Consider the following 13,880-nt stretch of genomic DNA (forward strand, 5'->3'; position numbering starts at 1 on the left):
TGTGATCTTATAGTATACAGCTTTCATTCCCAATTCTGTATTCAACTGGCTATATCTCAGGCTCTGTCACAGCTAGAACTGTGATTCTACTGTCATATGAAAGATTGGAATCTCCCCTTTCATATGCCACCAGAACCGCGGTTCTAGGTCGTCCACAGCCCGAGATATGGCTGTTTGAATGGATCCCCCTTCCCTCTAGACTGTCTCCTAATGCTGTGAAACAGCATCCTGCTGATAGGACAGAGTCAGAGGCTGGGAGGAAGCCCCACCTCAGGAGAATCGCTGCTGTTACCTCCCTGTTGTCTTATAAATCCTCATTTACATATTTAGAAAAAAGCTCATAACTTTTGAAATAATAAACGTTTTGGGACACAATTTTCACTAGTATTATCAGTGTGACAGCGCCTATCAAATTAGCTAGGAGATAGGGAAGTACAAGTGACAGAGCCTCTTTAAATAGGACGAAATTGCAGTACCAGGATTATTATCTGTCTTACAAGCAGATACATTTAGAAAAATGCTAATTTTCTCTACAATTTTCTCTACGATTCGGATTGTATCGACCACATTTTACCTCTTACATAAAGTACAATGTGTCACAAGAAAACAATCTCAGAATGCTTGGATAAATAAAAGAATTCCAAAGTTATTACCACATAAAGAGAAGACAATATGTCATTGCCATATTTATTCATTTTCCTATCATAGGGGGGCACACTAATCTGTATTAGAGTTGTTGAATGGTCTCAGTGGTGTCAGATTAATAGTGAATAACGAGCACAGGGATGTGGGGGCATAGCATAGTTACCAAAACAAAGACCACTCTCCGCATCGGACACGCCATACAGACCCATTCCACATATATGCCATTTACACAATGCACTCAGGCCACACATGCGCCGCCGCTAGGCCTGCTCCATGCAACTCACACAGCCCTGGTATCAGCAGGTTCTCGTTAGTATAGTGGAGAGTATCCCCGCCTGTCACGCGGGAGACCGGGGTTCGATTCCCCGACGGGGAGAATTGTCACTTTTAGACACATCAATAACCAGAATTATAAAACAAGACTCTTTCTTTTCACTTTGGGCGGTGTAATGTTTTCTGTATGACGCTGTCCAATCAGCTTCTGCCCCTTCCCTGTCCAGCAACACAGTGTGATCTTATAGTATACAGCTTTCATTCCCAATTCTGTATTCAACTGGCTATATCTCAGGCTCTGTCACAGCTAGAACTGTGATTCTACTGTCATATGAAAGATTGGAATCTCCCCTTTCATATGCACCAGAACCGCGGTTCTAGGTCGTCCACAGCCCGAGATATGGCTGTTTGAATGGATCCCCCTTCCCTCTAGACTGTCTCCTAATGCTGTGAAACAGCATCCTGCTGATAGGACAGAGTCAGAGGCTGGGAGGAAGCCCCACCTCAGGAGAATCGCTGCTGTTACCTCCCAGTTGTCTTATAAATCCTCATTTACATATTTAGAAAAAAGCTCATAACTTTTGAAATAATAAACGTTTTGGGACACAATTTTCACTAGTATTATCAGTGTGACAGCGCCTATCAAATTAGCTAGGAGATAGGGAAGTACAAGTGACAGAGCCTCTTTAAATAGGACGAAATTGCAGTACCAGGATTATTATCTGTCTTACAAGCAGATACATTTAGAAAAATGCTAATTTTCTCTACAATTTTCTCTACGATTCGGATTGTATCGACCACATTTTACCTCTTACATAAAGTACAATGTGTCACAAGAAAACAATCTCAGAATGCTTGGATAAATAAAAGAATTCCAAAGTTATTACCACATAAAGAGAAGACAATATGTCATTGCCATATTTATTCATTTTCCTATCATAGGGGGGCACACTAATCTGTATTAGAGTTGTTGAATGGTCTCAGTGGTGTCAGATTAATAGTGAATAACGAGCACAGGGATGTGGGGGCATAGCATAGTTACCAAAACAAAGACCACTCTCCGCATCGGACACGCCATACAGACCCATTCCACATATATGCCATTTACACAATGCACTCAGGCCACACATGCGCCGCCGCTAGGCCTGCTCCACGGAACTCACACAGCCCTGGTATCAGCAGGTCCTCGTTAGTATAGTGGAGAGTATCCCCGCCTGTCACGCGGGAGACCGGGGTTCGATTCCCCGACGGGGAGAATTGTCACTTTTAGACACATCAATAACCAGAATTATAAAACAAGACTCTTTCTTTTCACTTTGGGCGGTGTAATGTTTTCTGTATGACGCTGTCCAATCAGCTTCTGCCCCTTCCCTGTCCAGCAACACAGTGTGATCTTATAGTATACAGCTTTCATTCCCAATTCTGTATTCAACTGGCTATATCTCAGGCTCTGTCACAGCTAGAACTGTGATTCTACTGTCATATGAAAGATTGGAATCTCCCCTTTCATATGCCACCAGAACCGTGGTTCTAGGTCGTCCACAGCCCGAGATATGGCTGTTTGAATGGATCCCCCTTCCCTCTAGACTGTCTCCTAATGCTGTGAAACAGCATCCTGCTGATAGGACAGAGTCAGAGGCTGGGAGGAAGCCCCACCTCAGGAGTATCGCTGCTGTTACCTCCCAGTTGTCTTATAAATCCTCATTTACATATTTAGAAAAAAGCTCATAACTTTTGAAATAATAAACGTTTTGGGACACAATTTTCACTAGTATTATCAGTGTGACAGCGCCTATCAAATTAGCTAGGAGATAGGGAAGTACAAGTGACAGAGCCTCTTTAAATAGGACGAAATTGCAGTACCAGGATTATTATCTGTCTTACAAGCAGATACATTTAGAAAAATGCTAATTTTCTCTACAATTTTCTCTACGATTCGGATTGTATCGACCACATTTTACCTCTTACATAAAGTACAATGTGTCACAAGAAAACAATCTCAGAATGCTTGGATAAATAAAAGAATTCCAAAGTTATTACCACATAAAGAGAAGACAATATGTCATTGCCATATTTATTCATTTTCCTATCATAGGGGGGCACACTAATCTGTATTAGAGTTGTTGAATGGTCTCAGTGGTGTCAGATTAATAGTGAATAACGAGCACAGGGATTGGGGGCATAGCATAGTTACCAAAACAAAGACCACTCTCCGCATCGGACACGCCATACAGACCCATTCCACATATATGCCATTTACACAATGCACTCAGGCCACACATGCGCCGCCGCTAGGCCTGCTCCACGCAACTCACACAGCCCTGGTATCAGCAGGTCCTCGTTAGTATAGTGGAGAGTATCCCCGCCTGTCACGCGGGAGACCGGGGTTCGATTCCCCGACGGGGAGAATTGTCACTTTGAGACACATCAATAACCAGAATTATAAAACAAGACTCTTTCTTTTCACTTTGGGCGGTGTAATGTTTTCTGTATGACGCTGTCCAATCAGCTTCTGCCCCTTCCCTGTCCAGCAACACAGTGTGATCTTATAGTATACAGCTTTCATTCCCAATTCTGTATTCAACTGGCTATATCTCAGGCTCTGTCACAGCTAGAACTGTGATTCTACTGTCATATGAAAGATTGGAATCTCCCCTTTCATATGCCACCAGAACCGTGGTTCTAGGTCGTCCACAGCCCGAGATATGGCTGTTTGAATGGATCCCCCTTCCCTCTAGACTGTCTCCTAATGCTGTGAAACAGCATCCTGCTGATAGGACAGAGTCAGAGGCTGGGAGGAAGCCCCACCTCAGGAGTATCGCTGCTGTTACCTCCCAGTTGTCTTATAAATCCTCATTTACATATTTAGAAAAAAGCTCATAACTTTTGAAATAATAAACGTTTTGGGACACAATTTTCACTAGTATTATCAGTGTGACAGCGCCTATCAAATTAGCTAGGAGATAGGGAAGTACAAGTGACAGAGCCTCTTTAAATAGGACGAAATTGCAGTACCAGGATTATTATCTGTCTTACAAGCAGATACATTTAGAAAAATGCTAATTTTCTCTACAATTTTCTCTACGATTCGGATTGTATCGACCACATTTTACCTCTTACATAAAGTACAATGTGTCACAAGAAAACAATCTCAGAATGCTTGGATAAATAAAAGAATTCCAAAGTTATTACCACATAAAGAGAAGACAATATGTCATTGCCATATTTATTCATTTTCCTATCATAGGGGGGCACACTAATCTGTATTAGAGTTGTTGAATGGTCTCAGTGGTGTCAGATTAATAGTGAATAACGAGCACAGGGATTGGGGGCATAGCATAGTTACCAAAACAAAGACCACTCTCCGCATCGGACACGCCATACAGACCCATTCCACATATATGCCATTTACACAATGCACTCAGGCCACACATGCGCCGCCGCTAGGCCTGCTCCACGCAACTCACACAGCCCTGGTATCAGCAGGTCCTCGTTAGTATAGTGGAGAGTATCCCCGCCTGTCACGCGGGAGACCGGGGTTCGATTCCCCGACGGGGAGAATTGTCACTTTGAGACACATCAATAACCAGAATTATAAAACAAGACTCTTTCTTTTCACTTTGGGCAGTGTAATGTTTTCTGTATGACGCTGTCCAATCAGCTTCTGCCCCTTCCCTGTCCAGCAACACAGTGTGATCTTATAGTATACAGCTTTCATTCCCAATTCTGTATTCAACTGGCTATATCTCAGGCTCTGTCACAGCTAGAACTGTGATTCTACTGTCATATGAAAGATTGGAATCTCCCCTTTCATATGCCACCAGAACCGCGGTTCTAGGTCGTCCACAGCCCGAGATATGGCTGTTTGAATGGATCCCCCTTCCCTCTAGACTGTCTCCTAATGCTGTGAAACAGCATCCTGCTGATAGGACAGAGTCAGAGGCTGGGAGGAAGCCCCACCTCAGGAGTATCGCTGCTGTTACCTCCCAGTTGTCTTATAAATCCTCATTTACATATTTAGAAAAAAGCTCATAACTTTTGAAATAATAAACGTTTTGGGACACAATTTTCACTAGTATTATCAGTGTGACAGCGCCTATCAAATTAGCTAGGAGATAGGGAAGTACAAGTGACAGAGCCTCTTTAAATAGGACGAAATTGCAGTACCAGGATTATTATCTGTCTTACAAGCAGATACATTTAGAAAAATGCTAATTTTCTCTACAATTTTCTCTACGATTCGGATTGTATCGACCACATTTTACCTCTTACATAAAGTACAATGTGTCACAAGAAAACAATCTCAGAATGCTTGGATATATAAAAGAATTCCAAAGTTATTACCACATAAAGAGAAGACAATATGTCATTGCCATATTTATTCATTTTCCTATCATAGGGGGGCACACTAATCTGTATTAGAGTTGTTGAATGGTCTCAGTGGTGTCAGATTAATAGTGAATAACGAGCACAGGGATTGGGGGCATAGCATAGTTACCAAAACAAAGACCACTCTCCGCATCGGACACGCCATACAGACCCATTCCACATATATGCCATTTACACAATGCACTCAGGCCACACATGCGCCGCCGCTAGGCCTGCTCCACGCAACTCACACAGCTGTGGTATCAGCAGGTCCTCGTTAGTATAGTGGAGAGTATCCCCGCCTGTCACGCGGGAGACCGGGGTTCGATTCCCCGACGGGGAGAATTGTCACTTTGAGACACATCAATAACCAGAATTATAAAACAAGACTCTTTCTTTTCACTTTGGGCGGTGTAATGTTTTCTGTATGACGCTGTCCAATCAGCTTCTGCCCCTTCCCTGTCCAGCAACACAGTGTGATCTTATAGTATACAGCTTTCATTCCCAATTCTGTATTCAACTGGCTATATCTCAGGCTCTGTCACAGCTAGAACTGTGATTCTACTGTCATATGAAAGATTGGAATCTCCCCTTTCATATGCCACCAGAACCGTGGTTCTAGGTCGTCCACAGCCCGAGATATGGCTGTTTGAATGGATCCCCCTTCCCTCTAGACTGTCTCCTAATGCTGTGAAACAGCATCCTGCTGATAGGACAGAGTCAGAGGCTGGGAGGAAGCCCCACCTCAGGAGTATCGCTGCTGTTACCTCCCAGTTGTCTTATAAATCCTCATTTACATATTTAGAAAAAAGCTCATAACTTTTGAAATAATAAACGTTTTGGGACACAATTTTCACTAGTATTATCAGTGTGACAGCGCCTATCAAATTAGCTAGGAGATAGGGAAGTACAAGTGACAGAGCCTCTTTAAATAGGACGAAATTGCAGTACCAGGATTATTATCTGTCTTACAAGCAGATACATTTAGAAAAATGCTAATTTTCTCTACAATTTTCTCTACGATTCGGATTGTATCGACCACATTTTACCTCTTACATAAAGTACAATGTGTCACAAGAAAACAATCTCAGAATGCTTGGATAAATAAAAGAATTCCAAAGTTATTACCACATAAAGAGAAGACAATATGTCATTGCCATATTTATTCATTTTCCTATCATAGGGGGGCACACTAATCTGTATTAGAGTTGTTGAATGGTCTCAGTGGTGTCAGATTAATAGTGAATAACGAGCACAGGGATTGGGGGCATAGCATAGTTACCAAAACAAAGACCACTCTCCGCATCGGACACGCCATACAGACCCATTCCACATATATGCCATTTACACAATGCACTCAGGCCACACATGCGCCGCCGCTAGGCCTGCTCCACGCAACTCACACAGCCCTGGTATCAGCAGGTCCTCGTTAGTATAGTGGAGAGTATCCCCGCCTGTCACGCGGGAGACCGGGGTTCGATTCCCCGACGGGGAGAATTGTCACTTTGAGACACATCAATAACCAGAATTATAAAACAAGACTCTTTCTTTTCACTTTGGGCAGTGTAATGTTTTCTGTATGACGCTGTCCAATCAGCTTCTGCCCCTTCCCTGTCCAGCAACACAGTGTGATCTTATAGTATACAGCTTTCATTCCCAATTCTGTATTCAACTGGCTATATCTCAGGCTCTGTCACAGCTAGAACTGTGATTCTACTGTCATATGAAAGATTGGAATCTCCCCTTTCATATGCCACCAGAACCGCGGTTCTAGGTCGTCCACAGCCCGAGATATGGCTGTTTGAATGGATCCCCCTTCCCTCTAGACTGTCTCCTAATGCTGTGAAACAGCATCCTGCTGATAGGACAGAGTCAGAGGCTGGGAGGAAGCCCCACCTCAGGAGTATCGCTGCTGTTACCTCCCAGTTGTCTTATAAATCCTCATTTACATATTTAGAAAAAAGCTCATAACTTTTGAAATAATAAACGTTTTGGGACACAATTTTCACTAGTATTATCAGTGTGACAGCGCCTATCAAATTAGCTAGGAGATAGGGAAGTACAAGTGACAGAGCCTCTTTAAATAGGACGAAATTGCAGTACCAGGATTATTATCTGTCTTACAAGCAGATACATTTAGAAAAATGCTAATTTTCTCTACAATTTTCTCTACGATTCGGATTGTATCGACCACATTTTACCTCTTACATAAAGTACAATGTGTCACAAGAAAACAATCTCAGAATGCTTGGATAAATAAAAGAATTCCAAAGTTATTACCACATAAAGAGAAGACAATATGTCATTGCCATATTTATTCATTTTCCTATCATAGGGGGGCACACTAATCTGTATTAGAGTTGTTGAATGGTCTCAGTGGTGTCAGATTAATAGTGAATAACGAGCACAGGGATTGGGGGCATAGCATAGTTACCAAAACAAAGACCACTCTCCGCATCGGACACGCCATACAGACCCATTCCACATATATGCCATTTACACAATGCACTCAGGCCACACATGCGCCGCCGCTAGGCCTGCTCCACGCAACTCACACAGCTGTGGTATCAGCAGGTCCTCGTTAGTATAGTGGAGAGTATCCCCGCCTGTCACGCGGGAGACCGGGGTTCGATTCCCCGACGGGGAGAATTGTCACTTTTAGACACATCAATAACCAGAATTATAAAACAAGACTCTTTCTTTTCACTTTGGGCAGTGTAATGTTTTCTGTATGACGCTGTCCAATCAGCTTCTGCCCCTTCCCTGTCCAGCAACACAGTGTGATCTTATAGTATACAGCTTTCATTCCCAATTCTGTATTCAACTGGCTATATCTCAGGCTCTGTCACAGCTAGAACTGTGATTCTACTGTCATATGAAAGATTGGAATCTCCCCTTTCATATGCCACCAGAACCGCGGTTCTAGGTCGTCCACAGCCCGAGATATGGCTGTTTGAATGGATCCCCCTTCCCTCTAGACTGTCTCCTAATGCTGTGAAACAGCATCCTGCTGATAGGACAGAGTCAGAGGCTGGGAGGAAGCCCCACCTCAGGAGAATCGCTGCTGTTACCTCCCAGTTGTCTTATAAATCCTCATTTACATATTTAGAAAAAAGCTCATAACTTTTGAAATAATAAACGTTTTGGGACACAATTTTCACTAGTATTATCAGTGTGACAGCGCCTATCAAATTAGCTAGGAGATAGGGAAGTACAAGTGACAGAGCCTCTTTAAATAGGACGAAATTGCAGTACCAGGATTATTATCTGTCTTACAAGCAGATACATTTAGAAAAATGCTAATTTTCTCTACAATTTTCTCTACGATTCGGATTGTATCGACCACATTTTACCACTTACATAAAGTACAATGTGTCACAAGAAAACAATCTCAGAATGCTTGGATAAATAAAAGAATTCCAAAGTTATTACCACATAAAGAGAAGACAATATGTCATTGCCATATTTATTCATTTTCCTATCATAGGGGGGCACACTAATCTGTATTAGAGTTGTTGAATGGTCTCAGTGGTGTCAGATTAATAGTGAATAACGAGCACAGGGATGTGGGGGCATAGCATAGTTACCAAAACAAAGACCACTCTCCGCATCGGACACGCCATACAGACCCATTCCACATATATGCCATTTACACAATGCACTCAGGCCACACATGCGCCGCCGCTAGGCCTGCTCCACGCAACTCACACAGCTGTGGTATCAGCAGGTCCTCGTTAGTATAGTGGAGAGTATCCCCGCCTGTCACGCGGGAGACCGGGGTTCGATTCCCCGACGGGGAGAATTGTCACTTTTAGACACATCAATAACCAGAATTATAAAACAAGACTCTTTCTTTTCACTTTGGGCGGTGTAATGTTTTCTGTATGACGCTGTCCAATCAGCTTCTGCCCCTTCCCTGTCCAGCAACACAGTGTGATCTTATAGTATACAGCTTTCATTCCCAATTCTGTATTCAACTGGCTATATCTCAGGCTCTGTCACAGCTAGAACTGTGATTCTACTGTCATATGAAAGATTGGAATCTCCCCTTTCATATGCCACCAGAACCGCGGTTCTAGGTCGTCCACAGCCCGAGATATGGCTGTTTGAATGGATCCCCCTTCCCTCTAGACTGTCTCCTAATGCTGTGAAACAGCATCCTGCTGATAGGACAGAGTCAGAGGCTGGGAGGAAGCCCCACCTCAGGAGAATCGCTGCTGTTACCTCCCAGTTGTCTTATAAATCCTCATTTACATATTTAGAAAAAAGCTCATAACTTTTGAAATAATAAACGTTTTGGGACACAATTTTCACTAGTATTATCAGTGTGACAGCGCCTATCAAATTAGCTAGGAGATAGGGAAGTACAAGTGACAGAGCCTCTTTAAATAGGACGAAATTGCAGTACCAGGATTATTATCTGTCTTACAAGCAGATACATTTAGAAAAATGCTAATTTTCTCTACAATTTTCTCTACGATTCGGATTGTATCGACCACATTTTACCTCTTACATAAAGTACAATGTGTCACAAGAAAACAATCTCAGAATGCTTGGATAAATAAAAGAATTCCAAAGTTATTACCACATAAAGAGAAGACAATATGTCATTGCCATATTTATTCATTTTCCTATCATAGGGGGGCACACTAATCTGTATTAGAGTTGTTGAATGGTCTCAGTGGTGTCAGATTAATAGTGAATAACGAGCACAGGGATGTGGGGGCATAGCATAGTTACCAAAACAAAGACCACTCTCCGCATCGGACACGCCATACAGACCCATTCCACATATATGCCATTTACACAATGCACTCAGGCCACACATGCGCCGCCGCTAGGCCTGCTCCACGGAACTCACACAGCCCTGGTATCAGCAGGTCCTCGTTAGTATAGTGGAGAGTATCCCCGCCTGTCACGCGGGAGACCGGGGTTCGATTCCCCGACGGGGAGAATTGTCACTTTTAGACACATCAATAACCAGAATTATAAAACAAGACTCTTTCTTTTCACTTTGGGCGGTGTAATGTTTTCTGTATGACGCTGTCCAATCAGCTTCTGCCCCTTCCCTGTCCAGCAACACAGTGTGATCTTATAGTATACAGCTTTCATTCCCAATTCTGTATTCAACTGGCTATATCTCAGGCTCTGTCACAGCTAGAACTGTGATTCTACTGTCATATGAAAGATTGGAATCTTCCCTTTCATATGCCACCAGAACCGTGGTTCTAGGTCGTCCACAGCCCGAGATATGGCTGTTTGAATGGATCCCCCTTCCCTCTAGACTGTCTCCTAATGCTGTGAAACAGCATCCTGCTGATAGGACAGAGTCAGAGGCTGGGAGGAAGCCCCACCTCAGGAGAATCGCTGCTGTTACCTCCCAGTTGTCTTATAAATCCTCATTTACATATTTAGAAAAAAGCTCATAACTTTTGAAATAATAAACGTTTTGGGACACAATTTTCACTAGTATTATCAGTGTGACAGCGCCTATCAAATTAGCTAGGAGATAGGGAAGTACAAGTGACAGAGCCTCTTTAAATAGGACGAAATTGCAGTACCAGGATTATTATCTGTCTTACAAGCAGATACATTTAGAAAAATGCTAATTTTCTCTACAATTTTCTCTACGATTCGGATTGTATCGACCACATTTTACCTCTTACATAAAGTACAATGTGTCACAAGAAAACAATCTCAGAATGCTTGGATAAATAAAAGAATTCCAAAGTTATTACCACATAAAGAGAAGACAATATGTCATTGCCATATTTATTCATTTTCCTATCATAGGGGGGCACACTAATCTGTATTAGAGTTGTTGAATGGTCTCAGTGGTGTCAGATTAATAGTGAATAACGAGCACAGGGATGTGGGGGCATAGCATAGTTACCAAAACAAAGACCACTCTCCGCATCGGACACGCCATACAGACCCATTCCACATATATGCCATTTACACAATGCACTCAGGCCACACATGCGCCGCCGCTAGGCCTGCTCCACGGAACTCACACAGCCCTGGTATCAGCAGGTCCTCGTTAGTATAGTGGAGAGTATCCCCGCCTGTCACGCGGGAGACCGGGGTTCGATTCCCCGACGGGGAGAATTGTCACTTTTAGACACATCAATAACCAGAATTATAAAACAAGACTCTTTCTTTTCACTTTGGGCGGTGTAATGTTTTCTGTATGACGCTGTCCAATCAGCTTCTGCCCCTTCCCTGTCCAGCAACACAGTGTGATCTTATAGTATACAGCTTTCATTCCCAATTCTGTATTCAACTGGCTATATCTCAGGCTCTGTCACAGCTAGAACTGTGATTCTACTGTCATATGAAAGATTGGAATCTCCCCTTTCATATGCCACCAGAACCGTAGTTCTAGGTCGTCCACAGCCCGAGATATGGCTGTTTGAATGGATCCCCCTTCCCTCTAGACTGTCTCCTAATGCTGTGAAACAGCATCCTGCTGATAGGACAGAGTCAGAGGCTGGGAGGAAGCCCCACCTCAGGAGTATCGCTGCTGTTACCTCCCAGTTGTCTTATAAATCCTCATTTACATATTTAGAAAAAAGCTCATAACTTTTGAAATAATAAACGTTTTGGGACACAATTTTCACTAGTATTATCAGTGTGACAGCGCCTATCAAATTAGCTAGGAGATAGGGAAGTACAAGTGACAGAGCCTCTTTAAATAGGACGAAATTGCAGTACCAGGATTATTATCTGTCTTACAAGCAGATACATTTAGAAAAATGCTAATTTTCTCTACAATTTTCTCTACGATTCGGATTGTATCGACCACATTTTACCTCTTACATAAAGTACAATGTGTCACAAGAAAACAATCTCAGAATGCTTGGATAAATAAAAGAATTCCAAAGTTATTACCACATAAAGAGAAGACAATATGTCATTGCCATATTTATTCATTTTCCTATCATAGGGGGGCACACTAATCTGTATTAGAGTTGTTGAATGGTCTCAGTGGTGTCAGATTAATAGTGAATAACGAGCACAGGGATTGGGGGCATAGCATAGTTACCAAAACAAAGACCACTCTCCGCATCGGACACGCCATACAGACCCATTCCACATATATGCCATTTACACAATGCACTCAGGCCACACATGCGCCGCCGCTAGGCCTGCTCCACGCAACTCACACAGCCCTGGTATCAGCAGGTCCTCGTTAGTATAGTGGAGAGTATCCCCGCCTGTCACGCGGGAGACCGGGGTTCGATTCCCCGACGGGGAGAATTGTCACTTTTAGACACATCAATAACCAGAATTATAAAACAAGACTCTTTCTTTTCACTTTGGGCGGTGTAATGTTTTCTGTATGACGCTGTCCAATCAGCTTCTGCCCCTTCCCTGTCCAGCAACACAGTGTGATCTTATAGTATACAGCTTTCATTCCCAATTCTGTATTCAACTGGCTATATCTCAGGCTCTGTCACAGCTAGAACTGTGATTCTACTGTCATATGAAAGATTGGAATCTCCCCTTTCATATGCCACCAGAACCGTAGTTCTAGGTCGTCCACAGCCCGAGATATGGCTGTTTGAATGGATCCCCCTTCCCTCTAGACTGTCTCCTAATGCTGTGAAACAGCATCCTGCTGATAGGACAGAGTCAGAGGCTGGGAGGAAGCCCCACCTCAGGAGTATCGCTGCTGTTACCTCCCAGTTGTCTTATAAATCCTCATTTACATATTTAGAAAAAAGCTCATAACTTTTGAAATAATAAACGTTTTGGGACACAATTTTCACTAGTATTATCAGTGTGACAGCGCCTATCAAATTAGCTAGGAGATAGGGAAGTACAAGTGACAGAGCCTCTTTAAATAGGACGAAATTGCAGTACCAGGATTATTATCTGTCTTACAAGCAGATACATTTAGAAAAATGCTAATTTTCTCTACAATTTTCTCTACGATTCGGATTGTATCGACCACATTTTACCTCTTACATAAAGTACAATGTGTCACAAGAAAACAATCTCAGAATGCTTGGATAAATAAAAGAATTCCAAAGTTATTACCACATAAAGAGAAGACAATATGTCATTGCCATATTTATTCATTTTCCTATCATAGGGGGGCACACTAATCTGTATTAGAGTTGTTGAATGGTCTCAGTGGTGTCAGATTAATAGTGAATAACGAGCACAGGGATTGGGGGCATAGCATAGTTACCAAAACAAAGACCACTCTCCGCATCGGACACGCCATACAGACCCATTCCACATATATGCCATTTACACAATGCACTCAGGCCACACATGCGCCGCCGCTAGGCCTGCTCCACGCAACTCACACAGCCCTGGTATCAGCAGGTCCTCGTTAGTATAGTGGAGAGTATCCCCGCCTGTCACGCGGGAGACCGGGGTTCGATTCCCCGACGGGGAGAATTGTCACTTTTAGACACATCAATAACCAGAATTATAAAACAAGACTCTTTCTTTTCACTTTGGGCGGTGTAATGTTTTCTGTATGACGCTGTCCAATCAGCTTCTGCCCCTTCCCTGTCCAGCAACACAGTGTGATCTTATAGTATACAGCTTTCATTCCCAATTCTGTATTCAACTGGCTA

General features: G+C 42.9%; 12 non-coding genes across 12 annotated transcripts; all 12 read left to right on the forward strand.

The window, feature by feature from the left end:
* Positions 1-949: 949 nt before the first annotated feature.
* Positions 950-1,021, forward strand: TRNAD-GUC (transfer RNA aspartic acid (anticodon GUC)). The gene has a single exon. It is a non-coding gene; the product is annotated as a tRNA-Asp (tRNA).
* Positions 1,022-2,101: 1,080 nt separating this feature from the next.
* TRNAD-GUC (transfer RNA aspartic acid (anticodon GUC)) lies at positions 2,102-2,173 on the forward strand. The gene has a single exon. It is a non-coding gene; the product is annotated as a tRNA-Asp (tRNA).
* Positions 2,174-3,253: 1,080 nt separating this feature from the next.
* Positions 3,254-3,325, forward strand: TRNAD-GUC (transfer RNA aspartic acid (anticodon GUC)). Its single transcript has one exon. It is a non-coding gene; the product is annotated as a tRNA-Asp (tRNA).
* A 1,080-nt stretch (positions 3,326-4,405) lies between these two features.
* Positions 4,406-4,477, forward strand: TRNAD-GUC (transfer RNA aspartic acid (anticodon GUC)). Its single transcript has one exon. It is a non-coding gene; the product is annotated as a tRNA-Asp (tRNA).
* Positions 4,478-5,557: 1,080 nt separating this feature from the next.
* Positions 5,558-5,629, forward strand: TRNAD-GUC (transfer RNA aspartic acid (anticodon GUC)). The gene has a single exon. It is a non-coding gene; the product is annotated as a tRNA-Asp (tRNA).
* A 1,080-nt stretch (positions 5,630-6,709) lies between these two features.
* On the forward strand, positions 6,710-6,781 carry TRNAD-GUC (transfer RNA aspartic acid (anticodon GUC)). The gene has a single exon. It is a non-coding gene; the product is annotated as a tRNA-Asp (tRNA).
* Positions 6,782-7,861: 1,080 nt separating this feature from the next.
* Positions 7,862-7,933, forward strand: TRNAD-GUC (transfer RNA aspartic acid (anticodon GUC)). Its single transcript has one exon. It is a non-coding gene; the product is annotated as a tRNA-Asp (tRNA).
* A 1,081-nt stretch (positions 7,934-9,014) lies between these two features.
* Positions 9,015-9,086, forward strand: TRNAD-GUC (transfer RNA aspartic acid (anticodon GUC)). Its single transcript has one exon. It is a non-coding gene; the product is annotated as a tRNA-Asp (tRNA).
* Positions 9,087-10,167: 1,081 nt separating this feature from the next.
* Positions 10,168-10,239, forward strand: TRNAD-GUC (transfer RNA aspartic acid (anticodon GUC)). The gene has a single exon. It is a non-coding gene; the product is annotated as a tRNA-Asp (tRNA).
* A 1,081-nt stretch (positions 10,240-11,320) lies between these two features.
* Positions 11,321-11,392, forward strand: TRNAD-GUC (transfer RNA aspartic acid (anticodon GUC)). The gene has a single exon. It is a non-coding gene; the product is annotated as a tRNA-Asp (tRNA).
* A 1,080-nt stretch (positions 11,393-12,472) lies between these two features.
* TRNAD-GUC (transfer RNA aspartic acid (anticodon GUC)) lies at positions 12,473-12,544 on the forward strand. The gene has a single exon. It is a non-coding gene; the product is annotated as a tRNA-Asp (tRNA).
* Positions 12,545-13,624: 1,080 nt separating this feature from the next.
* Positions 13,625-13,696, forward strand: TRNAD-GUC (transfer RNA aspartic acid (anticodon GUC)). The gene has a single exon. It is a non-coding gene; the product is annotated as a tRNA-Asp (tRNA).
* The last annotated feature ends 184 nt before the right edge of the window (positions 13,697-13,880 follow it).

This window comes from Rhinoderma darwinii, chromosome 3, assembly GCF_050947455.1.
Source record: "Rhinoderma darwinii isolate aRhiDar2 chromosome 3, aRhiDar2.hap1, whole genome shotgun sequence".
Lineage (NCBI taxonomy): Eukaryota > Metazoa > Chordata > Amphibia > Anura > Rhinodermatidae > Rhinoderma > Rhinoderma darwinii.